Source organism: Balaenoptera musculus, chromosome 11, assembly GCF_009873245.2.
Source record: "Balaenoptera musculus isolate JJ_BM4_2016_0621 chromosome 11, mBalMus1.pri.v3, whole genome shotgun sequence".
NCBI lineage: Eukaryota > Metazoa > Chordata > Mammalia > Artiodactyla > Balaenopteridae > Balaenoptera > Balaenoptera musculus.
The window spans coordinates 62,028,599-62,045,934 of record NC_045795.1 but is presented as its reverse complement, the minus strand read 5'-3'; the positions used below and the strand labels follow the sequence as shown (position 1 = coordinate 62,045,934).

General features: G+C 48.7%; 1 protein-coding gene across 1 annotated transcript in view; it reads right to left on the bottom strand.

The window, feature by feature from the left end:
* Positions 1-10,328, bottom strand: part of LIMD1 (LIM domains containing 1) — a 96,568-nt gene extending 86,240 nt beyond the window's left edge. The window contains exons 1-4 of the mRNA XM_036869024.1: positions 10,278-10,328; positions 9,821-9,929; positions 9,353-9,457; positions 7,072-7,123 (exon numbers count right to left, since the gene is read on the bottom strand). The gene's annotated coding sequence lies outside the window, so the exon portion shown is untranslated. The remainder of the gene's footprint in view (positions 1-7,071; positions 7,124-9,352; positions 9,458-9,820; positions 9,930-10,277) is intronic.
* Positions 10,329-17,336: the final 7,008 nt, after the last annotated feature.

Here is a 17,336-nt window from a genome sequence, read left to right as displayed (position 1 = left end):
CCTCCCCATCCCCTGCACAGGCTTGGAATCTCATCTTGGTATCTGCGTCTCAGAGGATCCAAGTTAACACACCTGGAGCTTCCAGAAATTGATGGGAATGCAGGAAACAGCCCCAGTGTTCATTGCCTGGAGGGCAAGGTCAGTCTTATGCCATAGTCTGTCTCTAATTGGGGTCATCCCTCTGTCCCCTTCTTCTTCTTCTTTTTTTTTATTTGAGTTCCTTATATATTTTATTTTATTTTTTAAAATTTTACTTATTTTATTTATTTATTTTTGGCTGCGGTGGGTCTTCGTTGCTGCGTGACAGCTTTCTCTAGTTGTAGCGAGCGGGGCCTCCTCTTCATTGCAGTGCGTGGGCTTCTCATTGCGGTCGGTGGCTTCTCTTGTTGCGGAGCACGGGCTTTAGGTGTGTGGGCTTCAGTAGTTGTGGCACGCGGGCTCAGTAGTTGTGGCGCACGGGCTTAGTTCCTCTGCAGCATGTGGGATCTTCCTGGGCCAGGGCTCAAACCCATGTCCCCTGCATTGGCAGGCGCATTCTTAACCACTGCACCACCAGGGAAGTCCCCTTTGTCCCCTTCTGAAGAGACAGATTCCCTCATGAGAGGTGCACGTGGCATCCCCATGCCTTTGTGGTGCCTGCTGCAGAGCACTGACACTGAGCTCCAGCCTCTCTTAATTCACGTCCGCCCAAGTCACTGAGTGTTCCCATGATGGGCACCTCAGTGAGCTGGTGATTCCCATGTTCAAGTATGAGGGGACATGTGACTTCACACTGAGAAACATAAAGCACAATGGGACGCAGTCAGCAGTCCATCCTCTTGTTTGTCAAGTAATGTGACTTTAACCAGGGATTCTGGGTGCTGTGAGATTAGAGAAGAAGGATGGGAGAGGAGGAGGGAGCAGGGAGGGATGGTGAAGTAACAGGGTCATTTTACCATTTACCAAGGGGAGGTGTGGGGCTGGCAGTGAGTGGAACATAGGCAGGAGGTAGAGAAATCAGACGGAAAAGAGCAGCTGAAGACCTGTACTGGGTTGAACAGTGTCCACCCCATCCCCAAGAATTCACGTCCTTCCTGGAACTTCAGAATGTGACATTATTTGGAAATAGGGGAGTTGCGGATGTCATTAGTCAAGACGATGTCAAACTGGAGTAGGGTGGGCTCTAAATCCAACATGACTGGTGTCCCTATAAGAAGAGGAGAGACGCAGAGAGCCAGGAGGAGATGCCATGTGGAGACAGAGGCAGAGGTTGGGACAATGCAGGGGCAAGCGAGGAATGTCAAGATTGCTGGCAGGCCTTTCTCACCTTCTGAGATGGCCCACACTCTGTCTGTGGAGTTTGTTTTTCTCTAAATAAATCCACTTCTTACCTATCACTTTGTTTCACACTGAATTCTTTCTGCGATGAAACATCAAGAACCTGAGCTTCATTAAGTCCTGAAACCAGGGAACACGGGGTCGAGCCCTGGTTCGGAAAGATCCCACATGCCGTGGAGCAACTAAGCCCGTGCGCCACAACTACTGAGCCCACGTGCCACAACTACTGAAGCCCACGTGCCTAGAGCCCATGCTCCGCAACAGGAGAAGCCACTGCAATGAGAAGCCCGCGCACCGCAACGAAGAGTAGCCCCCGCTCGCCGCAACTAGAGAAAGCCCGCGCACAGCAACAAAGACCCAAAACAGCCAAAAATAAATTAATTAAAAAAAAATGAATACCCCAATGTAAATGTCCAAATTATATGAACAGGCAAATTACAGAAAAATTAACAATATGGAATGTTCACTAAAATTTTTAAAAATTTCAAATTAAAAAAAAAGAAAAAGATTGCTGGCAGCCACCAGAAACTAGGAAAAGGCACAGAAGACTCTCCCTTAGAGCCTGAGTTTGTGGTACTTTGTTACAGCAGCCCCAGGAACTGATACTGCGGAATCTCGCAGTGAGGCAGATTGGAAAAAGCACTGTAATAACAGTTCATTTCATTCATTCAACAATTATTTACTTGCACCTACTCAGTGCCTGGCCCTGTGCTAAGTGCCGGGTAAGCCGTGGGAATGAAGTAGATGTGCTCGTGGCCCCATGGAGCCTCCAGCTAACAGGAGACAGATGCACGTGGGACGGTCACGCAATGGATGGAGAATTACAAGTTGTAAAAAGTGCTGGGGAAGGCAAAGAACATGTTCTTATGAGCGCAGTCGGGCAGGAGGGACAAAGCATAGGTGAGCAGTGGGATAGTTAGGGAGGACTCTGTGAGGAGGTGACGTTTCAACCAGGAGTGTGTTGCGGGCCGAGGGGAAGAACCAGAGGAAGGGTGGCTGGGCATCTGGCCTGAGCGGGTGGTGGGGCAGTGCTCACCCTCCAGGAACTGAAAGAGGGTGCGGCTGAGCTCAGTGGGGAGAGGGGCGCAGCTGGGAGAGGGAGGCAGCCTCCTAGGGCTTACTGGGGCTCTGGGTTTATTCAAAATCAGTGAGAAACACTCCCAGTTAAACCTTCACCCCAGGTGGTCATGCACATGAATGAATTTTAAAATGGGGATGGGGGGCCCCCGGATGAAAGGTCATGATGAAGTGTTGTCACCTCCTGGGCAGCAGTGGGTCACCTTGGCTGAAAGGGCACCCTTACATCCCTCCTTCAAGTGTGTACAAACCTCACACCAAATCTATATGGAAAAACAGGCCTACACCTGGATTCCAAATTGAGGGGAAAAGAAAGGAAGGCGGAGGTTGGAGGGGCTGCCCTTCTGCCCTTTACAGTAAAGCACTAACTGTCAAGTCAGCCTTCTGAGGCTGGGCGGTGGCTCTGCAAGTGTGGATGCCTTACTCAGGGGCAGTGTTTAGAGAAGAACATTCTATGGGTCTCATCTCTCTCTCAGGGCTGCCCTGGATCTCAGAGGCCCTGCTGCTCTTTCATGTGTGGGTGTCTCTTCCCTGTACAGACAGCGGGAACCTGGGAGGAAGGTGCGAGGGCTGAGAAGCTGGTCTCCCGTGGAGGGTCACAGATGGTGGTGGCCCCAGCTCAGCAGGGCCTCTTTCCCTCTTCTGTGACTTGGCAGGAGCAGGCCAGGACCCTGGGGGTAAGTGTCACACAGGAAAGAAGTTCTCAGCATCTCTGGCCTCAATTGAAAGTCTCACTGTCCCATGTGGGTCTCCATTTTTATGTCTGTGTGCCTCTCATCTCTTTACTTGATAATATGTATTCATTCACCCACTCACTCATTTTTTCAACCAATATCCATTGTAGTCAGCATTATCGAACTGCAAACAGCATCAACCTCAAATAAATCCAGAATCCTTAACATAGCTAAACGGGCTCCCACCCACCTCTGCATGGTCCCCTGCCCTCATTCATTATGTCCTGGTCACTCTGGCCTTTCAGTTCCTCAAAGATGCTGGGTACTTTCCTGCCACCTAGCATTTGCACAGGCTATCCCCTCTGCTGGGGCCACCCCACCTTCTTGTTTTTACCTGACTGACTCCACTCCCCTTCAGAAGCCAGAGATCTCCCACTAGTCCTCACCATCTTCCCTCAGTAGAAGCCAGTATATTACCATCTCACTTTGACATCATCTTGCTGCATCTGCTTCTGTCTCCTGTGTCAGGGGACTCATAACCACTCTTTGGAACCCATCATTCAGACCTGGGGTCCATCTTTTTCTCACGGAATGGGGAGTACCCATCTACCCTCATTTTCATCATGTGACTCTGGCATGTGTCAGATGGAAACGTTCTTGGAAACAAGTTTACAAAGTGAAACTGGGTAGGTGCCAATGTGCCATCGGTCAGTGAGGAAGGCCGTCTCTGGGTCACCTGCTGCTCACCCCTACTCTTATCCAGTCCTCCACGATGGGAAGACAGCGCCTAAATCTTCTTTCCTTCATCAAGGGAATTCCTTAGTTACATCTAGATATGCATAAAATGCTCCAAATATGCTTCTCCTCCCGTAACAACCATCCCCAAAACCTGCCCAGCAAGGTCAGTGTTGATTACCCTGCCTTCGATTACTTTGTTGTCTCCTTTTCTTAACTGCCTGATAGAGCCATGTCCTTCAGAAGGGCTGGGTGGATGGATCAAGGTCCTCTCTGCTCTGGGCTTGACTGCAGACCCAGTGCAAAACCCTGTTCTAAATGCCATGTTGACCCTACACCCCTCTGCTAATACGCTCCTCCAGAAGCTTGTTTGTTCATTCAAAAATATTTAGTAAGTGTTAGCTTTTGACCCAATTCACAACCACTATCTACTGATGGGAAACAGAGAGGGATGAGACACAATCCTTGTTCTTACGGAGCCTACATGGCGACGGAATTGAGAGAGGGCAGGAGAGAGTAGAAACCCAGGTCATTCCAAAGCAATGGGGCAAAGGCATGGAGGAAGGTGTGTGTGGCGGTGGTGGGGGAAGAACTCTGACGTAGCCTAGAAGTTCTGGGAAGGTTTCCTGGAGGGAAGCCTTGTAGATGAACAGTGGTTAGCCTGGTGAAGAAGAATGTCCTTTAGAAATCCGGCAGACTTCCTGGGGATGACATTCAGAATTGCCAGATCTCCTTAGCCACCTGTTCAGAGACCACTCTGCTAGAGGGAGGGGCCTGACACCCATTCAAGACTTGAAACTAAGTGAACTAAAACTACCAAAGCTATGACTGAGCCCCCTGAGGGTTCAACTCCTGAGCACGTGAGGAGATCAGCCCCTCTCTCTAGCTTCTTGACAGAAGACAGGGCAAGTCCTTTCTGGGGAGAATAGTATCCACCTCATTCTCTAGTGTGCTTTTATACCTGTGTCTGGCATACACTAAAAAAAAAATTATGACACATGAAGAAGAAGGAAAATGTGATCTTTCATTGGGAAAAAAGAAACAAATAATAGAAACAGACCCACAGATAACCCAGCTGTTGGAATCAGCAGACTAGGTATTTAAAACAACTTTAAATACATTAAAGAATTTATGTAAAGAGATAGACAAATATAGGGGAAAAATGGACTAATTCAACAGAAAAATGAAAACTTATTTTAAAAAAACCAAATGGAAAATTTGAATTAAAATATATAGCATCTGAAATGAAGAATTCCTTATATATATAAGTTTAACAGTAGACTAGACACAGGATAAGAAAGAATCAGTGAACTCAAAAACATGCCAGTAAATATACAATTACCACATAACCCAGGAATTGCATTCTTCAGCCTTTATCCCAGAGAAATAAAACCTCATGTTCACACAAAAGCCTATACATGAATGTTCATAGCTGCTTTATTGGTAATAGCCAAAAACTGGAAAAAACTCAGACGTCCTTCAGATCGTATGTGCATACCATGGAATGCATCTCAGTAATAAAACGGAATGAACTACTGATAAATGCAAAAACTTAGATGAATTTCAAGGGAATTGCGCTCAGTAAAAAAAAGCCAGTCCCAGAGGTTACATACCATATGATTCCATTTATGTAACATTCTTGAAATGACAAAGTTATAGAGATGGAGAACAGATTAGCTATTGTCAGGGGTTAAGGAAGGGGTGGGGATGTGGTAGGGAGGTAGGGTGGTTATAAAAGGGCAACATGAGGAATCCTTATACTGATGGAACTGTTCTGTATCTTGACTATGGTGGGGGACACATGAACCTACCGTTGTGATCAAATTGCACTGGACTAAATACACGCACACACATACATCAGATCAGTACAAGTAAGACTGAGGAAATCTGAATAAGATCGGTAGATTCTATTAATTTCATTATCATGGTTGTGATATTGTACTACAGTTCTGCAAGATGTTATCATTGGGGGAAATGGTACAGGATCTGTTTGTATTACTTTTTTTTCCCCCTTTTTAATTTTTGTTGGAGTATAGTTGATTTACAATGTTATGTTAGTTTCTGCTACATAGCAAAGTGAATCAGTTATATTGATACATATATCCACTCTTTTAGATTCTTTTCCCATATAGGTCATTACAGAGTATTGAGTAGAGTTCCCTGTGCTATACAGTAGGTCCCTATTAGTTATCTGTTTTTTTTTTAAAATAGCTCTTTATTGGAGTATAATTGCTTCACAATACTGTTAGTTTCTGTTGTACAACAAAGCGAATCAGCCATATGCATACACATGTCCCCATGTCCCCTTCCTCGAGCCTCCCTCCCATCCTCCCTATCCAACTCCTCTCAATCATCGCAAAGCACCGAGCCAATCACCCTGTGCTATGCTTCTGCTTCCCACCAGCCAACTATTTTACATTCGGTAGTGTATATATGTCGATGCTACTCTCACTTCGCCCCAGCATTGCCCTCCCACCCCATGTCATCAAGTCCACTCTCTATGTCTACCTCTTTATTCCTGCCCTGCAACTAGGTTCATCAGTACCTTTTTTTTTTTTTTTTTTAAGATTCCATATGTATGTGTTAGCATACAGTATTTGTTTTTCTCTTTCTGACTTACTTCACTCTGTATGACAGACTCTAGGTCCATCCACCTCACTACAAATAACTCAATTTTGTTTCTTTTTATGGCTGAGTAATATTCCATTGTATATATGTGCCACATCTTCTTTATCCATTCATCTGTCGATGGACATTTAGGCTGGTTCCATGTTCTGGCTATTGTAAATAATGCTGCAGTGAACATTGTGGTGCATGTCTCTTTTTTAATTATGGTTTTCTCAGGGTATGTATTACTTCTTACAACTGCATGTGAATCTATTTTTTAAAAAAGAAAGGAGGGACTTCCCTGGTGGCGCAGTGGTTAACAATCCGCCTGCCAATGCAGGGGACACGGGTTCAATCCCTGGTCCCGGAAGATCCCACATGCCGCGGAGCAACTAAGACTGTGCGCCACAACTACTGAGCCTGCGCTCTAGAGCCCGCGAGCCACAACTACTGAGCCCACGTGCCACAACTACTGAAGCCTGCACGCCTAGAGCCCGTGCTCCACAAGAGAAGCCACCGCAACGAGAAGCGTGTGCACCGCAATGAAGAATAGCCCCAGCTTGCCGCAACTAGAGAAAGCCCGCGCACAGCAACGAAGACCCAATGCAGCCAAAAATAAATAAAAAAATAAATTTATAAAAAAAAAAAAAAAAAGAAATACCAAAGAAGATTCTTTAAGCCAACAGGAAATTATCTCAGACTGAAGGCCAGATCTGCAGGAAGAATCAAGAATATAAGAAATGGTAAGTATTTGGGTAAATATAAAAGACTATTTTTTTGTTGTGTTTAAAGCAAAAATAATAAGCAATTTGTGTGGGATTTATAACATATATATAAATAATTTTGACAATAGCTCATAATTTGACAATAATTTGACAAAAGGACAGGAGGGGAGAGTTCTGTCAGAACAGTTCAATTTGTCCATTGTGAAGTGATTACAACATTAACTCAAGGAAGACTATTATTGGTTAAGGTTGCACGTTGTAATGTCTAAAATACCCATGAAAAATAATACAAGGAGATATAATAAATATATTATCTATTCAACACTCATGACAAGTAGGTAGAATGAGCATTAACACCCAGTTTCACAGGTAGAAAAACTGAGGCTTGGAGAGGCTAAAGCTTTGCCCTGAGGGCACCAGATGGGAAACGGGTGCACCAGAACTTAAGACAGGTTTTCAGACCCCCCAAAGCCCAGCGTCCCTCCCATCATTCTGAGGTTCAACAAACTTTCTCTGTGCAGGGCCAGATAATAAATATTTTAGGCTTTGTGGGCCACAGAGTCTCTGTCACAACTACTGAACTCTGCAAAAACACCCACAGAAAATTCATAAATAATCGAGCATGGCAGTGTTCCGATAAAACTCTTTATTTATAAAAACAGGTGGTGGGCCAGATTTGGCCCATGGGTCACTGTTTTCCAGTCTTGCATTATGCTACTGTCCAGTGGTTTTTTGGTTCTGGCCCAGCGAGGGTCACTGTGATCCACAGCCAGCGTCCACAATTACCAACATAGCAACAGGCTCTTTTTGGTCTATGGCTGTCCCCCGCCCATCTCCCCTGCCTGGCTCCCGTGGGCTCTGGCCCCAGCCTTATGATAAATAGAAACCTTAGTTCCTTTTCATTCCTTCCTCAGGGGAAATATCCAGCAACAGGCCAGGGACTGCTGGGCCCCGATTACTGCATCACATTTTGCTCCCTCACCTCTGCTTTCCAGCCTTAAAAATAAACCCACAGTGCTTCTGCCAGCAGCAACTCACTGCCTTCTCACTGTTTCCCTGCGGCCTTTGCTTGAAGCTCTCTCCCCTGAGGGCTTCCAGTCCTTAGGGTCAGCCCAGCTCTTGACAACCAAGACTTTAAAACACACACAAACCATAGTTGCAAGAGGCTGATGTGCTCCAATAATGCCCCATGACTAACGTTTAACAATGACTCTGTGGCAGCCCAGGCAAGAGAGGCCAGAACTGAAGTCTTAACTGAAAGAGCAGGAAACCATCCGGTTGCTGTCCTTTTGTTCCCTTGGCAGAGAAACCCCCAGACTGTTACTTAGGGCTGCTCAACAGTTTCTAGTTTACAAAATATCCCCAGACAATTTTCAGCAGATTTCCCTTCCAGGACGCCCATCTCACCCACCAGCTAGCTTTTTTTTTGGCCTCGCCGCCGTATGGCATGTGGGATCTTAGTTCCCTGATCAGGGATCGAATCCGTCCCTCCTGCAGTGGAAGCACGGAGCCCTAACCACTGGACGGCCAGGGAATTCCCTCAATTTGTAATTAAGGAAATAAAAACCTCTGCTGGGTTTAACAACTTGCTCAAGGTCACCGAGCCCACTTAGGACTAGAATCATTCATGCAAATATTTACTGAGCACCTACTGTGTGCCTGATGGTGTTCTGGGTCTGAGACACAACAGAGACTAAAATTGCTGTAAATAAATAAAATAAGGCCCTGCCCTCACGATGCTGACCTTCTGGAAGGAGAGACAAATGATAAGATAAATATGCAAACTGTGTTATTATTTGCTAGGGGGTAGGGGATGCTGGGGATGGGGTGGTTTTTGGTATAGGATGGTCAGGGAAGACCTTACGAGCACAGAGACCAGCAGGAGGTGAGAGAAGGAGCGATCTGGGGAGGGGCTTTCTTGGTAGAGGGACTCCAAGTCTGAGATGCTGAGGCAGGGGTGTGCCCGGTGTGCCCGGGGAACAGCAAAGAAGCCAGTGTTTCTGGAGCAGAGTGACCTCGGAGGAGTGTGGAGAGGCAGCGGTGGGAGGGAGTGGACCCATCATGTGGAGATGGCGTCTTATTCATTTCCAGGTACACTTTGCTTAGCACAGCACAGAGCAAAGCACGGCTGATCAGAGGTTTATGGCAGCTTGTGGGGCTGCAGTAACAGATGCAGGGGAGCTCAACCCTGCGGGTGACCTGGTGTTCTGTCCTCACCTGGAATCTGTCCCGGAGCTCCTGCGGGGAGGAGGGGCACAGGTAGAGTGCGTGGGGAGAGGCCTCCAACTCACATTCCTAGCTCTTGCACTGAAAGATCAGCACCTGGATAAAAACGAGATGGGATCTGGGAAGTGAAGACCCCTCCGCCCCTGCCCCCACCTCTCCCTGACCCCCAAGGCCACCCTCTGGGAGGCTCGTGTTTGTACCCTAGGCAGGCCCCCGCCCAGACCTCTGACCCCTGCCCCGGCCCTGGGGCTGTGCCTCAGCTCACCTGCCCCACCTGTGACCACCTGGCAGTTGTTTGTGGCCACAGGGAAAGGGAGGGCTCTGGGAGGGGAAATGGGGAAACCAAGGTCAGGTCTCTGAACCCTCCTCTCCTCTGCTCCCTTCCGCAGGGCCCTGTCTCAGGCCAGGAAAGTGCGGAAAAGGGGAAGAGAAAGGAACTATCCTGTGCTAAGCACTTACTGTGTACCAGAGCTCATGACCTCGCGCATCCTGGTGGGCACCATCCCTGTGGGGTGGGTTAACTGCGAGCACGTGGAGCCTCTGAGCTGTGGGAGGCTGGCCCAGGGTCCTGCTGGGTAGGTCATGACTGGCTTTTTTTGCTTTTAGCACTTGGTGTTATAGATTTTTTTTTTTCTTGAAGTATAGTTGATGTACAATATTCTATAAGTTATAGGTGTACAATACAGTGATTCACAATTTTTAAAGGTTATACTCCATATAGTTATTATAAAATATTGCCTGTATTCCCTGTGTTGTACAATATATCCTGTAGCTTATATAGACTTCTTAGAAAAAGTGAACATTTGCGGAAATACAGATTCCGAAAACGCATACACATTGAGCGTACAGCTCAACAAATCCTCATTAACTCTGCCATCAGCACCCAGATCATGAAACGGAAACCAACAGCACCCACCTCCAGGCACTCACCAGCTGGCGGCCTCAGGCAGGTTCCCCGACAGCTCCAGGCCTCAGTCTGCCCATCTGTAAAGCGGGGCCCTGCTTGTTAACCTCCTCACAGCACGTCTGGTGAGGATTAAATGGGATAAAGCATTTAATCATAAGAACACTGGCCGAGTCATCAGCCTTTCTACATACATGAACTCATCGAACCCTCGCAACAACGCCGAGGTTAAAACTGTCATCCCCACTTCCCCAGGTGAGGAGACGGAGGCTTGGGGGGTTAAGCGGCCCGCTGAGCTCTCAGGACCAGTACCTGGGAGAGCGGGGACTCCAGCCAAGCCGAGTTCCAGGGTCCCCCATCTCACCCGCCATTTGCTGAGCTCAATCTCTGCACAAAGTTAAGCTTAATATGCAGTAGAGTCCCGACTTATTACTGTGCTTCCATCAACAATACAGACGACTCCCACCATAGGTGGGTGCTGTCACAGGAGGGTTCCCTGCAGTTTGATGCCTCCGGTGATGGTGTCACCTGAGCACAGGTGAGGATGGGGGCCTCCCTGTGTAACTGTCCGTCTTGGCCCCAGCCTCAGGCCCTTCCCTGACTGGCAGCTGTGGCTTGGATTAATCCTCAAGACTAAATTGCCCTCCCCACGACACTCCTAGTCACCTGGTGTGAAGCTCATCCTCTGTCAGGCAAAACCAAATTACCAGTTACCTCCCCCAAAGCAGGTTTCTGGCTGTGGGCTTGTGCATGTGTTGTATGCTGGCGTGTATGGCGCGGGGTGTGTGTGCAGTATGTGTGGTATTGTGTTATGTGTGTGTGGTATCTCTATATGTGTGTGTGGGGGTGTGTGTGCGTGTTGAGGTGTGGGTGTGGGTGTGTATATGTGGGGTGTGTGTGTATGCGGTATGTGTGTGTTGTGTATGGGCTGTATGACGTGTGTGTATGTGGTCTGAGTATGTGTGTGGTGTATGTGGTGTGTGTGGTGTGTGTGTGGTGTGTGTGTGTGGCGTGTGTGTGTGTGGCATGTGTGTGTGTGGCGTGTGTGTGTGTGTGTGTGTGTGTGTGTGTGGTGGGATGGGGTGGGGTGGGGGTGTAAGTCTCCAGGACCAAAACAAGGTGAAGCATTTAGGGCTGTGTCACATTTCTACCGTTAATAAACAGCCCTGACCCTTCAGAAACAGGAATCTGAAGAATTTCCCAGGTTTCCAGCAGGGCACGTGGGAAACCAGCCTTTCTCTACCTTTTAAAATGCCCCACTTCTTCCAAACCAGCAAAACACTCCAAACTGTCTCCATTAATCAATGTGTGAATCTCATGGAGGAAGAAAGTGGGGAGAACTAGAGACCAATAAACGGACCTTTGGAGTAAAAATCAGTCATTTATAAAGTGGCACAAAGCAGATCTGTGATTTCATACATTTCTGGAGTGAGGCCTGGAGTCCAGGACAGAGGGCAGGGCCGGCATCAGCAGGCAGGCGATGAATGAGTTATTTCAGAGCCACAGTCAGCAGCGTTCACACACTTAGAAGGTGAACAGTCATCACTCAGGAGATGCCTATATACCCAGGTGTCAGCAGACAACTGAGATATTTAGAAGATAACAGATTTACACAGCCAGCCAAGAATTTAAAAGCAAAGATTGTTCAGGTGGTGGAGGCAGGTGGCTGCCCACCGAAGATTTGGGTTCCCCTTCCCTTAGGCAGAGTTGCTCTTGGGAAGGGGCTGCCCAGCCGGGACCACAATTCCCAGCCCCCTGAGGCCAAGAGAAAGTGGGCAGAAGTGATGTATGGCCATTTCCAGACCCGGCCCATAAAAACCACCTTCTGAAATTCCACCTCTCTCTGCCCATATCTGAGGGCTGGATATCGACGTCCAGGGCAACTTGAGAGCCAAGAGGTGAAGGTGGTGGAGGTTCCTTCAGCCTGGGTCCCTCCATCAAGCTGGAATGGGATGGAACAGGATCCCTCCCTGCTCCCTTCTCCAGAGGATTAGACTTAGGGAATGAGAAATAAAGTTTGCTGAGTGAGCCCACTGTGGCTTAGGGGTTTATCTGTTATAGTTACACTAACAGCTGATAATTTTTGAAAAATTATTGCTAAAGATGATTGGTAGACAATCAAGATACTGGCAGACCACTAAGGTGTTAGTGCACAATTAAGGGGTTGCAGGTAATCATGAGGTAACTTGTAACTGAGGTCTACTGCACTCACTAAGAGGGGAACTGACTCCTAAGATGTTAGTAGTTGTCTTAGTTCTGGCTGCTGTAACAAAGTACCATAGACTGCATGGCTGATAAACAACAGAAATTTATTTCTCACAGCTCTGGAGGCTGAAGTCTGAGATCAGGGTGCCAGTTTGGTCGAGTTCTGGTGAGAACCCTCTTCCGGGTTGCAGACTGCTGACTTCTTGTGTCCTCATGTGGCAGAACGCAGAGAGGAAGCAAGCTCTCTTGTGACTCTCATGAGGACACTAATCCCACCCATGAGGGCTGCACCCTCATGACCCCACCTAGTTACCTCCAAAGCCCCACCTGCTAGTATCATTACATTTGGAAGTACGATTTCAACATATGAATTTTAGGGGGCCACAAACATTCAGGCTGTAATAAAAATCTATTAAGATATTACTAGAAAGCTAACATGTTATCTGATAACTAACAGGTTAACTGACATCTAATCATGGAGATACTTGGTGACATCTGGCTTTTCAGCCTATTTCCACATGGTGGCTGCCTTGTGTCCTGCCCACTGACAGCGAGCCCCCTGGGGAACCCACCTTGCAAAGCCCCACTGGCCCACCCTGGCCCTGTTTCTACTGGAAGGGAGCTGCCTTTTCCCTGATGAATGACATTCCAGGTTCAGTGAATAATATCACCTTTTGGGTGGCCCCGCCTCCCCAGTTGATCCCACAGTGTCCGCTATACCCACTGGACACTCGCCCCTCACCTCACAGTGTCTGAGGAAGGGGATCCCTGTCCAGGCCCGGTTCTTCTCCTGGTCCTGAGGCAGCCCATGAGGGTGCAGCTGCAGCAGGTGTGGCAGGCGAGTCCACCTTTGGGGGGGGCTGGGGCGAACCACCCCTAAGTAATCCCAGATGAGGTTCTTCTGTGGGCGGAGGAAAGGATGTTCTGGGGAAGACACCGGCCTGGCTGTTGTGAGGCCAGGCAGCTCTCGCTGTGCCCACAGGCCCAGGCCAGGTCTCCCCTTCCATGGGATTTTCCTCGCAGTATGTGGAGCAGAGCAAAGTTGACCCCCTGACTTCTAGGTCTCACTGATGGGGCTCAAAGGTGAGGGCTCCCTGGGAGTGGTCAGTCCCAGGCTCAGAGAGAAAGCCCAGACCTCTCCCTGGGTACCAGGGAGGTGCTCACCCAGGTGTCCTCAGATCAGGAAGTGTGGGCGTGGCAGGTTCTAGGGTACTCTGAGAGCCAGAAATCAGGGCTGTCTTGGAAAACCCAGGAGGTTCAGGGCTGGTTTGCATCAAGGCCTTTGGGAAGCAATGTGGTGGAGCAGGGTGGGAATCACGGCTCTGCCAGCCTCTCGTGTGGTCTTGAGCTGGGCCCTTCCTGTGGTAAGGCTCTTACAACAGGGCCTGGCACATAACTAGTCCTCGGTAAGTGGTAAATGTTATTATTGCTGCTGCTATCGGGGCATCTCAGGCATCACTGGGTGTCTGGCACAGGCCTGCTCTTCCAGAAGCCAGACGAGAACTGGAATTCAAGTTCAGGGCTTGAGGCGCATGGAGGTGAGTCATGACTGTTGGGTTCCAGGCGCGTGACTCCAGCAGGCCTGGCTCCGCACCCCCGCAGGGCCTCGTTATCTGTGCATCCGCTCCCTCACGTGGGCAGACGCAATGAAGACCTGGAGTGAGGTCAACCGTTCTGGACGGCTGTTGGCCCCACCCTTGGATCCGAGGCTGCTGCCCACAGGACTGGCCCTTCCCCAGCCGTTCCAGGCTGCCGCCTCCCTGCCAGCACTGCCTGCCCACCCACCCTGGGGGGATTCCTCCTTGCTCATTGTTGGTCACCACAGATTCCAATCTCCAGACTCATCAGCTTGGATGAGAGCCTTTGGCCGCCCACCCTCTGAGCTTCAGACAGGGACTCAGCCCATGAAACAGATGTTTTCTGCTTGCTCTTCTCACAGGAAGAAACGGGAGTACAGACTCTACTCATTTTGTCTACCCTGATGGTTTCCACAATTAAGAATATTTACCTCCTGAGCTAAGTTTTGCCTGACAGTACCACCAGGCTTTTCCTGCAGGGTAGGGGCAGGGGCCCCTGAGTGGAAAGAGCACAGAATGGGGGTCAAGATACTCCATCACTTACTGTAGGACCTTAAGTAAGTCACAGCCTGTGTGAGCCATGGTTCTGTCATCTGCAAAAGGGGAATGACGTCTTCCGGTTTGGTCTCACCCGCTGCCTTGAATGTAGCAGCAATGCCTGGAGCCACCCAGCCCAGGGCATCAAGGCAGGCCCAAGGCAGCTCAGCTTGTCCTCACTCCATCCTATGTTCATCCACGTCTCCTGTGACTCTGTGTCTGTCTAGAGCGTTTCCTCACCCCCAGACTCGCTGCTTCTCAGGCTTCTCAGGACTGCTTCTCAGGACTCTCACCTTCTCTCCTTGTGGTGGTCGCCTTGGGTGCTCCACCCGGGTCCTCCTCACAAGCAGGGGTGCCTGTCCCCAGCTCCCGTGCATGCTGGCTGCCGACGGCTCAGCTGTGCTCCTCTTTGGAAACCTTCCCTGAGCCAGTGGGAGTCCCTTCATCCCAAGATGCCCAGGAAATTATTAACTATCCCCCTCCACCCGGTGTTGGCCCACAGCCAGTGATGGATGGATTCAGGGTACAAAAGCCCAGCCCCCTTCTTTAAGGAGGGTCTGCGGGGAGGTGAATCATGAGTGTGGGGCTCCAGTCTGCGGGGCCACATACATGCCAGAGCTCCAGTTCAGAATTCCCGGGACAGAAAGAACAAGAAAGAGCTGTATTTCCTCCCAAGACATCCCACTTCTTCCCTCCCGGAAGGGAGGGTGGGGCTGCAGAGAAAGCATGAGCTGTGAACAGAAAGGCAGAACTGGGGCCGAATCCTGGCTCGAGCAGTTATCAGTGGCATGATGTAGGTCATTTGCTATACTTTTCTAGGCCTCAGTTTCCTTCTTTATAGGATGTGGGTCATAATTCCCACTTTGTAGCACTGCTGTGAGGATTTAAGAGCACCAGCCAAACCCCTTGCACGGTTCCTGGTGCACAGAATGACCCTGTAGCCTTGTCTGCCTCCTTCCCTTCCCTCCTAGGAGGAGAAAGACCAAGAGGGCAGCTGGTGGTGGAGGCCAGGGCAGCTGGTGCAGGAACCACGCCCTCTTTGGCCTGAGTAATGGCCAACTGTGGCCCAGCAGAAATGTCATCAGCCCAGTTGCATGTTGCTGCATGTCCGTGTGCACTAGTGGCCTCATAACCCTGACTTGGGCTCAGTTCAGGAATCAAACCACCTGGAAATGAAAACCAAAGCCAACTTCGGATCCTCAGCTTTTGGTTTGGAGGCCATCTTGTCTGAGCATTGGCCTGCCAAGAAGCCTGTGGGCCATGAGTGGCTTGCAAGGATTTCTGGTGGACTTCTTTATGTGGCCCCAAACCTCTAGCGCACACCACTGGGCCATCTGCCCCTAGCAGCCTCAGGCCATCAATCAGTAAACCCCAAGCCAAGGCAGCAAAGGCAACAAGAATAATGGCCACTCCATTCAGTCACGAGGCTTCCCTAGTAAGCCCCAAGCTTCCAGCCAACATCTCAATTTTCCCGACTTCAAGCAAGATGCGCAATTAGGTGAGGGGACTGGTAGACACAGTGGATGGCATAAGGGGATTTGGAGGCCAGAGGACCTGGGTTTGGATTCGGTTCTTTACTTAGCTGTGGAAACTGAGCAAATTACTGAACCTCAGAACCTGGGGATCTTCATATTTATGAGAGAATAATTCCTTCCCTCTAGGGTTTTAGTGGAAATTAAATGACATAATGCAAGTGAACTTGTTGAGTCCAGTTTTTGACCTAATCAAGGCAGTTAATAAAGGACTGAGATCATTTCCCACCCCAGGGATCAGATTTTTCTGTTCAATTCTTCCATTACACCAACCATCTCAGTAGTACCAATGAGCTCTTGTTTTTAAAAGTTTTATCCTCTTGGAGAAAAAGGTCTCCAAAGACATGCTGGTTAGTCCAGTGGCCTTGAGGCTGGACTCACCCATTGCTCTGGTCAGATTATGTGCAGACAAAGGGCTCCCTACACTCATCTTGTTGACAGACTCAAGACCACTTACCTTACTTCTGGAATAAACAAGACAATCAAGCAAAAACACTCACTCACCTCCTTGTACCAAGTATCCTCATCCGTTCACTTATATTTAATCCACATTTGTTGGTACATGGAATTGGACTGTGTACACTCAAGTCAGCTCTAGGAACGTCTTAAATATTTGCTCCAGAGTTCCGGCCCCTGCCTTCCCTTCTGATCCTAGTCTTTCCCAGCTCTACTTCATTGTGTTTTGGTCGTTACCAAATTCATCCCAGTTAAGCTGAAGGTTAGGGAGAGAAAGGACTAGTTAGACATATGGTTCAAATGCATCAATTAATCCTGTGGTTTTCAACTTAGCTGTCCATTAGAATCACCTGTGACGCTTTTAAGATTCCCAGATGCCCAAGTGCACTTCAGATCAATTAAACCAGGATTTCTGGGCATGGGGATCAGGCAGAATATTAAGTTTGAGCCAAGTGACTTAGTTGCTGTTACTAACGTTCCTGAGTCAGTATGGTCTACCATGTTCTGTAAGTTCCACATGCATCCCACTTTATAACAGTCCACGTGGAGTCAGGCACATAGCCAGTGCTTCAGATGATGATGGAATACCTCCATCTGTTCCTGATTAACTCCCAGAATTGGAATATGGTGGCTATTCCAGGATCACACATATGTCCCAAAGTCATACATGACAAACATTTTATTCCATTAAAAAAAGTCATCTGTTAACTGCTGAAGTGCAGGGGACCACATCTGAGGCTACTTCAGAAAAAGGCATCAGAGAA